Below are 16,134 nucleotides of genomic sequence, written 5' to 3'. Positions count from 1 at the left end.
CTGTATTTACTGTAGTATTGATTCCCTTATTTTTGGAAAAGAAAGATTGATATTGGAGATTTCTGTGAAATACCGTATACTACAGTAAGATGAGAATAAGATTGAGTTAGATTATGATGTACTTGTGTTTTCTGATTTGAATGCATTATTGATATTAATATGCTGGACAAGTATAGAACTATTATAGATTCATTTCAGGAGAGTATAAAATTCAGACCAGATATGGCTGATGAGTAAAGATTTCACGGTAAGGATTCTAGATTTAGAATTCCTTTGATATCTGTATTGTCTAAGACTCGATTGATACAGATAGGAGCTGATGGTATCCTTATGTATTCAGTAGATGTACTGAAATCGAGCCTAGCATTGGCAGATTGCCAGTGATGTACGAGTTGGCTGATAATTGCCAGATAAGATTTCAGATTTGCTTTATATCAGAAAGATAGATTTCAGAATTGAATTGATATCAGGTACTGTTGTTGTTTTAGAATTCAATACAGAAGGATATTGAATGTACAGAATGATACATAATGAATTGAAAGAATTAAAAGATCAGTAGAAGAGTACCGACCAGGAGTTACATCTGATTTAGTGTTTCTCTATCGCATGTTTCAGTATGTTTAGATATATTCTGTTGATTACATGCTGGTTGTATCTATGATATTTTGATATACTTGCAGCATCTAATTGACTGAATCAAATATCTGAAGATTGTATTGAATACTCTGAAAACTTGTAATTATTGTATACAGAAATTATTCAGATATGAATTCTGCTTGAAACAGATTGTATTCAGAATATGCGATATCTGAAGTTAGTATACCGATTGATTTTGACACAGTTGAGATCAGAATCAGTGACTGAGAATGATACCGATATCAGAGAGATCAGAAATATCAGAAATATCAGAAATGTCAGAATTGTCAGAAATTTATTTTTGGTCTGAGTTGGCAGATTATCTTATACGATGGTTATTTTGTGTCTGCCTGAGTATTGTTATATTTTTACAGCAGTATTTAATACAGATCATTGTGAACCGTTGAGATTATATACAGATTATTTAAACCGAATCAGAGCTGAATTCGAGAATTACGGCAGTTCAGAGATTTAACCCGAATGTTCAGAACTTAATTTCAATAATCAGAGCAGAACATCGATCCGAGTGACAGATATGTGATTTTTACTGTATAAGAATGATTATCTTGTGACGTCAAATATTTCAGAATTGTACAACCGAATTTGATATCGATAATCAGAACCGAATACCAGGTAGGTATTTTTCTTTAGTTTATATTATTAACTAATTTCTTGTGCTGCATAGTTCGAATTTGAAATGACAGATAGGGTCAGAAGCGCACAGAAATGGATTCAGTAGTCGTTCAGGTAACAGAAAGTGTATGATAATTCGAACAGACAGTTTTGATATAGACAGATTAAATCAGTTATGATAGAATTATACTGAAATGTTGGCAGAATTGTACTGATATGTCTGAATTGTCAATAAATGAAGACAGAAAAATAGAAATCAGAAGATTTATTACAGAATTTGTATATTTCTGATTAGACCTAGGGAGTATATTTCGATGAATTTCGTAATGAGACCACTGCAATACTTTCCAGATTATGATATGATATGATTGTGATTGACAGATTGTTCAATCTATATCTATTAGTTTGTACAAAATATCGTACAAACATGACCAGAGGACAAAGATCGATGTCAAAAAAATGGTCAGATTGACCAGAATGTTGAAATAGATTATATCAGATTGTGAATTTGGATTGATTTTGTACTTATGGCAAAATATACCATAAATTTTCTTATATATTATCCACCGACTGAAAGATAGTCAGAGGTTACTATCCAGATATTGGAAGGTATCCAGGGAGCTGCAGTGCTGGATGCTAGCACTGATTGATATGACATATGGTCGCTGTGTGAATTATTGTATTCAGATTACCAGATGGATAATGAGATAGTTACAGATGACACATTGTACAGTGAGTACTGCAGAGTTCTTTGATATAAGAATAATATCTCAGAGATACCTGAGATAGGGTCTGATACGGTCAGAGATATGACAAAGAAAAGGTAGCTAATTCAGAAAAGAATGAAGATAGCTTAGACCAGACAGACTTAATATGCCAACGTCGGATGGTGACGATTGGTATTCGAGGCTGAAGATTTAAGTATATCCTTGAATGGGATAAACAGATTTGATAACAGCTGATGGTAGTGATTTGTTATGAGCTGGGGTTTGGTATATACAGATGTTATATAGCCAGTATTGCGAGATTGATTTTGTCAGAGCTATTTTGAGAGATAGAATCTAATATAAGATTGAGATTTCAGAATGGATTCATTAAGATGAGTTTCTGATTTAAACTCGTTATACATTTCTTCTGATAGATCTGAATTGATTACTTACGAGTTCGAGGACGAACACAGATCTGAGAAGGGGAGAAATGTAAGGCCCGAGATTTTATTACTGTAATTTGAGATTTTTTGAAATGATTTATTTATTAATTAAGATGATTATAAACGGAACGGATCAGACCGGGAGAACCGAAAGAAGATTTAACATGAAGTACAAGAAGAGTCCCCGCGCACATGCGCGACAGGTATCGGCGCACATGCGCGAAGATTACAGAAGCATCGGCGCACATGCGCGAGATAAGGCGCACATATGCGCGACCCGTCCAGAAACTTTGGCGCATATGCGCGAGATGAAGCGCGCATATGCGCGAGTGGTTAAAAGCCGAGACCCGTAGGTCTCGCGCATATGCGCGAGACGTGTTATGTGAAGGAGTGAGCCACTTGCCTTGCATGCACGAGATATATATATATATACATGTATAAATCGATTATTCCTTCAGTAAGGAGAAGAAAGAAGTACGGAGAAGCTTGAAGAACTTCATACATCTTTGGTCTCGAAGATTTGAGTGTTACGCAAAATCCGTCCGTCTGTTTTTGAATCTTATTACAGTACTGTGTTCCTATCAAAGCAGGATACAACTGAACGTGAGTTTTATTACGTTTAGACATGATTTGAAATTATGATATTTTCAGAATTGAATACGAATCAGATATGATGTTTCTGCTACAGTAGACATTGTATAATTGAAGTCAGATTAAAGAATAGACTGGTTATACAATTATTATGAATTTCAGAGTTGATTTAGTTGAGATTCTCTATCAGAGTTGTGTTATTATTCAGATTATGAATTTTAATGATACTGATTATGAATTCTGATATTATATCTGTGATGTTGAGATTGACGGGGTTATCAAGACTGTATTATTATGCCGTCGAAACATCAGTTGATTGATATTGATCAGATTCAGTATTGATTGAGATTGTATTGTTATGTCATTGACATTAATCAGATTGTGTTTGATTTGAGTATTGATCAGAACAGGTTTTGAACTGAGTTATATACTGATATTGTATTTATGCGATCGTCATTGTCAGATTCGGTATGGACAGATTGGAATACAAGACTTCGTCTTCATCAGACCGAGAAGAGAAAGGTATAAATTGATGTTAATTGGGAGATCGACTTGAGTTAGATTTAACTCGAGTTTCCCTAAACCACATACTTGTATGGTATTGTTTTTATACCTTTGTGTTTTAATGATTATGTTATTCTATTGAATTAGAAGTAGAAAGCAGAGAGCTATTGAGTGAGAGTCACTAACAGAGGGGTTAGATTTTGACAGTATAGTCACTGACCCATTGCACATTGTCAGACTAGGCTTAGTCTTGGTAGATACGCCAAGGCACTGGACGTTTGGGGTATCGATATGCTTAAGATACAGACATTGTTCTTATTGTAGATTATTCGATACAGCTATACCAAAGTCCAGAAATAAGAACGTACCGCCACCGCGACTGGTAGTAGTAGGTGGGAGACTTGTTACGTTCTTATTCACCGGGATCCCTAGATTAGAATGAGAGATGAGTCGAGTCTTAGATATCGAGACTAGAACTTGATTTACAGATTTGTATTGATTTATGTTTCGTAGATTACGATTCAGATATTATTTACAGATTGGTATTGATACATGTTGTTTGATTATGCTATATGTGGTAAGATATAATTCAAGCTTTTATGTTAATTCAGTTAACTGCATGTATACATTATTTATACTGGGATTTATTCTCACCGGAGTATCCGGCTGTTGTCTTGTTTGTATGTGTGCATGACAACAGGTGGGGCAGGATCAGGGTCAAGAGGATGATGAGAGATCGAGATTAGAGTGGTGATTCCGGACTTGGATGTAGACTTGGTTTAATACTGGAAATTAGTAGTTGAACCTTAGACTAGTTTGAATAATTGTTGTACATTATTGTACTTTTATACTGAGATGTATATGTAAAGGCCCATATTTCGTATTCATAATTTTGCGGAATTATTAAAACTTTTCTAAATAAATAATTATCTTGTCTTATTTGATTCAAATAAACATGTAAATAATTTTAACTTTAAAATAACAACGGAAGCAAATATTGTTTTCAACCAACAATTTAAAAATAATCCAACGTAAACATCACTTAAAAATAATCCAACGTATCAATTTAAAAATAATCCAACGTATTAAAACTGAGTTTGAATAATAAAAAGTGCATAAATTAAATCATGAGGTCCTCGGGTTTACTACTGTTGTCCCAAGATCGCTCACTGGTCTCCGCCCGCGGTCCCGACCTCGTCAATACCTACAACAATCAAGTCTAGTGAGTCTAAAGACTCAACATGTATATATCGTGAATAACAAGTAAATATAACATAAAATCGCATCCATCATAAAAATAAAGTATCGTAAAGCGTATGGTGAAAATCGTATCATGAATAATTATAACTACGTGCATATCTGAAAATTCATACGTAAAAGCTTTGCTCAATAGAGCTCTGTCATAACATATCATAATTTTTTGATAGAGATAATGTTTCTAAGCAAGTAGCCCATAACATAGCGTAAGCGCCTGATCAGACTAAACCACAGTATACTGGGCGGTAGAGATCAATCACAGCCCTTGGACTGGATGTCCGTACCCATACATAATCATAAACCTGATCGTAAGTCACCGGGCGGAGAGGTCCTCGGTTGCACCTACCGACTTCCAAACCCATAAGCATAAGGTGGCCACAAGACATATAGCATATATCTCAAAAATAAACATTTTATATTTTTATGCACGTAATATCATTATAACCTTATTTTTACCGGATGAGTTGAATCGTTCCCAAGCTTGCTGTGACATGCTACTAATATGTGACACATGCAATAAATCTTAACTTAACAAAATTTTAACAATAGAACCAAAAATGAGACGATTCGGACCAACAACTTGATTTTTAACCATGGCTTCGTACCAACCCGAACCAACATTAAACAGACGTTAAACCATGATTACAAATACCCCAAATATACTGAAAAATATGCTAATAACTGTAAAACATGAAAATAGGTGAATGGAATCCAAAAACATAAAACACTCTTTCGAGAGTCATTTTGGCATCTTTCACCGTAAATTCTCGTACGACCTCTAAACTCGACCAAATCACGAACGGCAAAAAACATGACCTTCCTAACTCATTGAGGTACTGTCCAGTCCAAGACCATGGGCTAAAAGCCAACCAAGAACTCAGAAAAACCTCATGAACCGAAATGAAAGTTGCTGTCAAAATACAGCAGTAGCATTTTATGTGTTTGTGGAGTAAACTCTGAAAATAATGACCATGGGCTTGAACCATCGACCAAAGACTCTTACCAACATCCTAAGGCATGGCTTGGACCATGGCTAAGGGCTAAAAGCCAAACACAAACCAGTCAAACACCTAGAACAATGAAACATGACAACCGAGAATTTAAATTCTGTGCATTGGTGTATCTTGAATTGTTTTGTTGTCTTGTATCGTTCCAATGGCCATTTGATTGACCATGGCTCGACCTAGACATGTTGGAGTGTTGTATGAACCATGGTTATGGGCTACAAGCCAACCACAATCCATCTAACCACCCAACAACCGAAACTCACTCACCCAAAAATTTAGAATGTTGAAACTGTGGGACGTATGCTATGTTGCTGTAAAAATCTGATGGGCCGTGAAGCAAACATGGAAAGACTGACTTGGTCACGTACTAGACATGATAAGGGAGAGTTCTAATCATGGCTACAGCCCCTAGGACAGCCAGGATTCGAACACCACCCTAAACACCCACATGACAGAATCTTGAATACAATTCTGTAGTTTATGGAAAATAGTTGTTGTCATGCCTTGTTCGAATTGTATGGACTCAAACCAATGAACCAATAACACCCTAACATACTCTAAATCATGTCTAGAAGTAGCCTTGAGTGCCTGGAATCGAACAACTACCTGTAATCCACAAAAGCAACCAAACCGTGAAGTTGAACCAAAAAGCATAGAAAAATCTGTGCAGAATTTTACTTTACAACTTGCTGTCAATTTCGATATATAGCTTGAATCATGGTTATGTAATGGTTTAAAAATATCTATAGGACTTGATTGAAGAGAAAGGAAACAATATATACATGCCTGGAATTTGTTTTGACACAAAAACAAATCAATATGACGAATGCGAGCGGCGGAGCGGAGTTGAGTTTTCCTTCTTGTTTCAGCTACTGTTATCACGTTCCTAAGCTGCTATTTCTGATATGTTTCGAAGGTGAGGATGTAGGCTTGTTAGGCAATGAAGAGGAGTGGTTTAGGAGGTGTTAAAGGTGCCATAACATACATTAAAATGGGAGTTACAAGTGAAGGAGTGAAATGGTTTTTTAATTGTTTCTTCTTCTCTTGTTATATTGCTGTTGTTTTCACGTTTTTAGCAGCTGATTCCTTCTGATTTTTCGAGCATGAGAGTGTAGGATATGTAGATAAGGAAGATGAATGTTATAAGTGGGGATTAATGGGTCTTGAAGTGCATTTATTTGAAGGTTACAAGTGAATGGAATTTTGAATGGCATTTGAATTATTTCTTCTCCCCCTAGCTACCGATTCTTGCCCTCATTCGTGCTGCACATTCAGTCTATTTTCTAGACTCATAAGTTGAGGAGAAATGAAGTGGAATTGTAGTATTAGGATTACTAATAATTAGTGGATTAAAATGAGGAATTGAATACACTATGAAGTCCATTTAAAGGTGGCTTGAATGAGGAGTTACTAATCATTTGAATTTGTTTATGGATTGACCGAGAGTTGATGCTATTTTATGGTATAATTTTTGTTTAATTTTTGTATTTTAAATGATTAAGGTTTTTAAATACCATTATATTTATTTTAGTGAATTAACCCATTAATGTGGGATAAACTCTTGCATGACATACTTAACCTAAAATTTAAGTATTAAAATGCTATGTCTAATTTCTTAAATTAATTCATCCTTATTTGTTTACATATTTTAATTTAACTCTATCGTAAATATTAACCTAAAGAACTTATTTAACAACTTAGTTCTAATTAATTTATTAAATCCCAAGGACATTCTTTTTCTTTAAATTAAATTATTCTTTGACTTAACTTAAATTTAGGAATGTCTTTCTTATTATTAATCTTATCTCTAATCTTCAAACTCCGGTCCGTCCTCGCGTATTTAACTGAAAAGATAAAACTAAACTTTTGCATTTAAAATAAATAGTTATGACTTGTCAAATATCAAAATGAATTAGACCCTTCATATATATATATATAAATCATTTTTAAATTTAAATAGTAATAATTATGCATGGCTTATACGTAGTCTGATTTTCGGGTCGTTACAATCTTCCCCCCTTAAATTGAATTTCGTCCCCGAAATTCGCTAATCCAAAAGTTTAGATTCTTAATTCTATTATCCCAACAACCACGCTACCGCTGCGCTACTCTGATAAAAATTAAGTCATAGGCTGTCCTTACGTTTCTTCAATCCTAATTAGATTGCCTACCAAAAATCTCATTTGCGAATCGCAACTTAAAATGACTTATAGTAACTTAGCTTTACTTTACTATGACCTCGAATTCTGACTTTTCTCATCGTTCCCAATATTAGAATTGGTGGTTCAAACTTATCATGTCTTACCTTCCTTATACTATACCCGTAATGTTCAACGACCTATTACATTAGCATTTACGGCAGTTCAACTTAAAGACTCTTAGCACCAAATGTTACTGATCAACTTCTATCCTCGATGATACACTTAAAAATTAAATCTTATCTCAGCTCCATAACAAAATTAGTCTACGATCCTTGAATCGAATCTTTATCTTACAGCCCAAACTTATATAACTTAACTATTTACGAGTATACCCCAAATATAAAATTGTTGCAAATCTTAAACCTCAAATAACGTTAATCCATAAAACCCAATTATACAACATCGACCTTCTACCAATATTTTAAAGCCCTTCAAGTCTCAATTATATGCTTAAACCATTTTCTTTCCAATTACAATATAGTTAAGGCCTAAGACTCTGAACTTTCCTCATTTAAACAAATGTCGCATTCTTAAGTATCATCAATGCTTAATTAAGTCTAGTGTATAAAACTTAATAAGTTATCTCATGTTAGCGATAAACTTACTCTAATAATTCAACTTCACTCATATCACCCATAGAGTTCTAAAATTCCCATATCAAGATTTCGGATTTCTTACTCAATTAAAATCTTAATGTTAGTTCATTAGGTACTCTATGTTGAACGCCTCTAATTCTTTTTTTTTTTATTTCATCCAAAACTTATGTATGAACACCTATCTTATAAATCTTGAAATTCAAGCTTATGCAACCCAAATAATATTAGATAGTATAACTCCAGCCCACATATCCGCTTAGTCCCAAATTTCTTAATGACTTTCAAAATTCCTCAAGATAAGGTGTCTAATTCAATTCTTACATGCGTCTATCGAGTAACCTAACCATCCATCATACTCAACTTTCTAGAAAAATCAAATTCCCCCAAAGGTATAATTCTAACTGTTAAGATCCTGGTTAAAACTTACGACACATCAAACTTAAATTCCCAAAAAAAAATTTCTAACTCAATGTTTATCCTTATACTTAACTAACCAATCAAATTTTACCTTAAATCGGCATCACTTTAAATCCTTAATTTGCCACAACATGATTTCACTAACGCTTAAATTTTCATGCCTAAGATTGATTCATCCTACAATGTCCTTGGTTACCATTCATTATAACATTATAATCCAAATATCTAAATATTCTATATTTCCTTCGAGCCTAAATAACCGAAAATTCCTGCCATTTAAACCGTTCAATTCTCACTTACTACTAGATAAGTTCTCAAATTTCCTAAGATTTTAAAATTAATTCTTACTTTCCTCGAATATCATCCAATTTTTTCCCTAAATCTCGAAAATTTCAAAATTACTCATGAGTCCTCAGTATTCTCAATTTCATTTTATAGATTTCCCGTATCATAAGGTTTAATAGTCTTAAGTTTATTATACCCAAAATTAATTCCCATCACACGTCTTACATTTCTATAAATATTTAAAATCCCAAGTGTTCCTCAAAAGTTCGCATTTAATCCTTAAAATTTTGAAAATTGCAACCTGACTCTTATAGTTCTCCCAATTTACATTTTGGTCCTATAACTCTTTGAAATTTGCATTATTGTCCCCATAAAATTTTCCATCTTTACCTCATTAAACTTTTAAATTCTCGAACTCAAAATTTGGTAAATTCGAAAATAGTCCCTTAGAATTTTGTTTTGCACTTAGGTCCTCAAATTATTAGTAATTACAATCAGATCTTTAAAATTCTCAATTCCTGCAATTCAATCCTTAAATCCAACTATGTAGAGCATGCATCCTAAATAAATTCTCATAATTAATCTTACATTTTCATAGATACTTAAAATCCTCAAATTGTACATTTATAATCTTAAAGATTGTCGTAGTCTTCGAATCGCTATTGCTTATATGAAATCCTCAAAAATTTACTCGACTAGCAACCAAGAACCATCAATAATTTCTTATAAATTCTACAAGTCCCAAAAGCATTCATAATTTTCAAGATTAACTTATGACCCATAAGGAGGACATCAGTACTACTGACCTAAAAAATTAATATAGTCAAATCATTTTCAACTTCTCCTAAAGCCTAATATTCGAATTCTTAGACATTTCCAATTCGAAACGTAACCAACATGCATAATTACATTATTTCTTTAAATTTAAATAAATACTGCATAATCAAAATCTGAACGTAAAATATTTCATGAAAACATGCTGTTAAAATATTTCATGCTTTAAACAAAGTGCGTAAACGTAAAACTTACAGACCGAAGGCGTGACTTCGTGAGCTTCTCAAGGTCAGTAGTAGTACAACTCTTTACAAGATCATAGGCTCTGATACCAACTGTAAAGGCCTGTATTTCGTATTCATAATTTTGCGGAATTATTAAAATTTTTCTAAATAAATAATTATATTGTCTTATTTGATTCATATAAACATGTAAATAATTTTAACTTTAAAATAACAACGGAAGCAAATATTGTTTTCAACCAACAATTTAAAAATAATCCAACGTAAACATCACTTAAAAATAATCCAACGTATCAATTTAAAAATAATCCAACGTATTAAAACTGAGTTTGAATAATAAAAAGTGCATAAATTAAATCATGAGGTCCTCGGGTTTACTACTGCTGTCCCAAGATCGCTCACTGGTCTCCGCCCGCGGTCCTGACCTCGTCAATACTTATAACAATCAAGTCTAGTGAGTCTAAAGACTCAACATGTATATATCGTGAATAACAATTAAATATAACATAAAATCGCATGCATCATAAAAATAAAGTATCGTAGAGCGTATGGTGAAAATCGTATCATGAATAATTATAACTACGTGCATATCTGAAAATTCATACGTAAAAGCTTTGCTCAATAGAGCTCTGTCATAACATATCATAATTTTCTGATAGAGATAATGTTTCTAAGCAAGTGGCCCATAACATAGCGTAAGCGTCTGATCAGACTAAACCACAGTATACTGGGCGGTAGAGATCAATCACAGCCCTTGGACTGGATGTCAGTATCCATACATAATCATAAACCGGTCGTAAGTCACCGGGCGGAGAGGTCCTCGGTTGCACCTACCGACTTCCAAACCCATAAGCATAAGGTGGCCACAAGACATATAGCATATATCTCAAAAATAAACATTTTATATTTTTATGCACGTAATATCATTATAACCTTATTTTTACCGGATGAGTTGAATCGTTCCCAGGCTTGCTGTGACATGCTACTAATATGTGACACATGCAATAAATCTTAACTTAACAAAATTTTAACAATAGAACCAAAAACTGAGACGATTCGGACCAACAACTTGATTTTTAACCATGGCTTCGTACCAACCCGAACCAACATTAAACTGACGTTAAACCATGATTACAAATACCCCAAACATACTGAAAAATATGCTAATAACTGTAAAACATGAAAATAGGTGAATGGAATCCAAAAACATAAAACACTCTTTCGAGAGTCATTTTGGCATCTTTCACCGTAAATTCTCGTACGACCTCTAAACTCGACCAAATCACGAACGACCAAAAACATGACCTTCCTAACTCATTGAGGTACTGTCCAGTCCACGGCCATGGGCTAAAAGCCAACCAAGAACTCAGAAAAACCTCCTGAACCGAAATGAAAGTTGCTGTCAAAATACAGCAGTAGCATTTTAATTGTTTGTGGAGTAAACTCTTAAAATAATGACCATGGGCTTGAACCATCGACCGAAGACTCTTACCAACATCCTAAGGCATGGCTTGGACCATGGCTATGGGCTAAAAGCCAACCACAAACCAATCAAACACCTAGGACAATGAAACATGACAACCGAGAATTTAAATTCTGTGCAGTGGTGTATCTTGAATTGTTTTGTTGTCTTGTATCGTTCCAATGGCCATTTGATTGACCATGGCTCGACCTAGACATGTTGGAGTGTTGTATGAACCGTGGTTATGGGCTACAAGCCAACCACAATCCATCTAACCACCCAACAACCGAAACTCACTCACCCAAAAATTTAGAATGTTGAAACTGTGGGACGTATGCTATGTTGCTGTAAAAATCTGATGGGCCGTGAAGCAAACATGGAAAGACTGACTTGGTCACGTACTAGACATGATAAGGGAGAGTTCTAATCATGGCTACAGCCCCTAGGACAGCCAGGATTCGAACACCACCCTAAACACCCACATGACAGAATCTTGAATACAATTCTGTAGTTTATGGAAAATAGTTGCTGTCATGCCTTGTTCGAATTGTATGGACCCAAACCAATGAACCAATAACACCCTAACATACTCTAAATCATGTCTAGAAGCAGCCTTGATTGAAGAGAAAGGAAACAATATATACATGCCTGGAATTTGTTTTGACACAAAAACAAATCAATACGACGAATGCGAGCGGCGAAGCGGAGTTGAGTTTTCCTTCTTGTTTCAGCTACTGTTATCACGTTCCTAAGCTGCTATTTCTGATATGTTTCGAAGGTGAGGATGTAGGCTTGTTAGGCAATGAAGAGGAGTGGTATAGGAGGTGTTAAAGGTCCCATAACATACATTAAAATGGAAGTTACAAGTGAAGGAGTGAAATGGTTTTTGAATTGTTTCTTCTTCTCTTGTTTTATTGCTGTTGTTTTCAGGTTTTTAGCAGCTGATTCCTTCTGATTTTTCGAGCATGAGAGTGTAGGATATGTAGGTAAGGAAGATGTAATGTTATAAGTGGGGATTAATGGGTCTTGAAGTGCATTTATTTGAAGGTTACAAGTGAATGGAATTTTGAATGGCATTTGAATTATTTCTTCTCCCTCTAGCTACCGATTCTTGCCCTCATTCTTGCTGCACATTCAGTCTATTTTCTAGACTCATAGGTTGAGGAGAAATGAAGTGGAATTGTAGTATTAGGATTACTAATAATTAGTGGATTAAAATGAGGAATTGAATACACTATGTAGTCCATTTAAAGGTGGCTTGAATGGGGAGTTAATAACCATTTGAGTTTGTTTATGGATTGATCGAGAGTTGATGCTATTTTATGGTATAATTTTTGTTTAATTCTTGTATTTTAAATGATTAAGGTTTTTAAATACCATTATATTTATTTTAGTGAATTAACCCATTAATGTGGGATAAACTCTTGCATGACATACTTAACCTAAAATTTAAGTATTAAAATGCTATGTCTAATTTCTTAAATTAATTCATCCTTATTTGTTTACATATTTTAATTTAACTCTACGTAAATATTAACCTAAAGAACTTATTTAACAACTTAGTTCTAATTAATTTATTAAATCCCAAGGACATTCTTTTTCTTTAAATTAAATTATTCTTTGACTTAACTTAAATTTAGGAATGTCTTTCTTATTATTAATCTTATCTCTAATCTTCAAACTCCGGTCCGTCCTCGCGTATTTAACTGAAAAGATAAAACTAAACTTTTGCATTTAAAATAAATAGTTATGACTTGTCAAATATCAAAATGAATTAGACCCTTCATATATATATATATATATAAATCATTTTTAAATTTAAATAGTAATAATTATGCATGGCTTATACGTAGTCTGATTTTCGGGTCGTTACAGTGTATTAGTTAAATTCCATTACGTTCCGCACTTATATTTTTAAAAGAAAAATTTTTAGACCCTGTTTATCTTAATTGATAATTAAGTCCCAAAGATGATTAAGAAGATGATTACCTCTCAGTACTGCTACTCGCAGTTTCATTTGTGGGATCCATCTACAATCAGAGGATGAATATCACAAATCAATATCAATGTCACATCATCATCATCTCATATCAATAATCTCATCAATAACTTACTCAAACCAAATCAAGTAGGAGCAAGTAATACAAATAAATCAAACACAAGTGCATAATTCATTTGTGCCTATTCAAGTGTACACAAGAATCAATCGAGCATTCCCAGCTATGCTCTGATACCACTCTGTGTGGGGCCCTTAACTCCTAATCGTTATTACATCACATCTGATTAGGGTTAATTAATTACAGCAGAAAACAAGTTAAAATTTTCTTTACAATGAGCCCAAAACATGTCGACTGTAATTATAATACTGAAAATAGTATATAATATAGTCTCGTCTCAACATATCACAATATAAAACAAGACCACACATAATCCAGATCAAATACCTACAAACAAACTCATACAGAAACATATACATATATACTGGGATAGACCACTAAACCTCAATCAACCGTGACTCCCTCCAGAAGTACCATCTCCGGTCTCCTGATATCCTGGAGTACCTGTCATTGTCAACATACAAAGACAACAACAGTCTCCTCTGGGGTGAGCAAAGCTCAGTCTGAAGCAACCACAATATATACCACATATATCTAAACAATGATATATGATATGCAATGCATGTATGTCGTGGCGGTATCAGGTCAAATGCCCATCCACTGAGCACATGTCAGAATCAATCGAATCGCTATCAAGTCAATGCTCGAGCTGGCACACCGGCCTCAATCAGGGATACTCGTATGATAACGTCGACAAAACGCCATCAAATCCCAAATCCCAATCAAATTCATCGGGGCCACTGATAACTATGTTTTAAGGGCCATATAATGCCAAACATAGCATCGTGTTCACAATCCCCAGAATCAAATCAAATCATATCAAGGTATCCAAGGATCATAGCTCAACGTGCATGTCATGTATGCCACATAAACTCAACAAATAAGGCATATAGACATGTATTCTCAATCCAATCAATCAAACATAAATCATATAATACAGATACCTGTCGTATGTTACACGATCGCAACATACCTCAAATCTTCGTTTCCAATCGATGTAGCTTGAAGATTGCAGTATAATAATCTATCTACATCAATAACATATTCATTTCAATCAATAACTTCATTCAAATTCAATAATATAAGTTTCAAATATCTTTTGAAACTTCAAAAATTCATATCAAATTCAAATCATAGCATAATTCAATTTCGACTTCAAAACTTAATTTCTTGTCGGTTATTCTACCGCATATATTTATCAGAATTAATAGTAACTGACAAATAATTCTCCAATCTCAATTCAACGATTAAAATTCCCTAATTATAATAAATTGGGAATAATTCAAAACAACATCACTATAATCATCTCTTCTTCGTTAAAATCATACACTATTCAACAATCTTCAATTCCAGTATGATTTAACAATATATTGGATTTATTCCAAAAATCGACGAATTTCAAACCTCACAAAAAATATAAAATTTATACCTCAAATCGAAGACCTCGTGTCAACGATCCCAGAACTGAAGTCGGTTCGTCGATTGGATAAACCGATAAGTCGCACGATTGAAAAGAAAATCAAAACCCTCCTCACCTTTCTCTCTCTCTGTGTACGAAAACTTTCAGTGAATGATTGAATTCATTGACGCAGGTTTGATTTATCCTTTTCTTTTTTTTAATATTATATTATATTATATTAATAAAATAATATAATATAATATGATATATACTATTTAAAATTTTAACGTCGGTATATCTCTTCGGACCAGTCAAACGATCAAATTTTCCAAAACTCAAAACATGAAACTTCTCTATATTTGAGTTTTCTACGTCATATCTAAATCTCAAATCATTTGGACTTCATATAACCAAGATATGTCATATTTTATTTTTTAGAATTAATTCATTATTTTTCAACTTATTTACGAAAATGCCATCAAAATAAATTGAATATTTTTCAAATTATTTACCAAAATGCCATCGAAGCTATTTTATTCTCGGGGTCTCACAACCTAGACCCTAACCCATTGGACTAGACTCTGACCAACCCTCCTAGGACCTAGACCTAATCCTTTAGAACCCCTTAGACCATCATCTACTGGCCCATGCACGAGAAAGTGCACTATCCGTCCCTACACTTTGCACGTACGGGTTTATTGACTCCTAGCCGAGCGCCTCACCTTCCTGAACCATCCCGCCATCCTTGGACCACCATGGCTCATGGCTAGGGCCCTCACAAGCCCAGCCCCTTGCCTGGTAAAGCACTCAGGCAGCCTCTTCCCTTTTTTCCCAACAAAATGTGTGCCCTAGCCCTATGAGCC

The 16,134-nt window shown here is 34.1% G+C and overlaps 1 long non-coding RNA gene across 1 annotated transcript in view; it reads right to left on the bottom strand.

The window, feature by feature from the left end:
• The window catches only part of LOC142523000 (uncharacterized), a 36,786-nt gene extending 21,372 nt beyond the window's left edge, over window positions 1-15,414 (bottom strand). The window contains exons 1-2 of the long non-coding RNA XR_012814565.1: window positions 15,302-15,414; window positions 14,389-14,900 (exon numbers count right to left, since the gene is read on the bottom strand). This is a non-coding gene — a long non-coding RNA (uncharacterized LOC142523000). The remainder of the gene's footprint in view (window positions 1-14,388; window positions 14,901-15,301) is intronic.
• Window positions 15,415-16,134: the final 720 nt, after the last annotated feature.

Source organism: Primulina tabacum, chromosome 13 (assembly GCF_025594145.1).
Source record: "Primulina tabacum isolate GXHZ01 chromosome 13, ASM2559414v2, whole genome shotgun sequence".
Taxonomy (NCBI): domain Eukaryota; kingdom Viridiplantae; phylum Streptophyta; class Magnoliopsida; order Lamiales; family Gesneriaceae; genus Primulina; species Primulina tabacum.
This window is presented reverse-complemented; position numbering and strand designations above follow the sequence as displayed.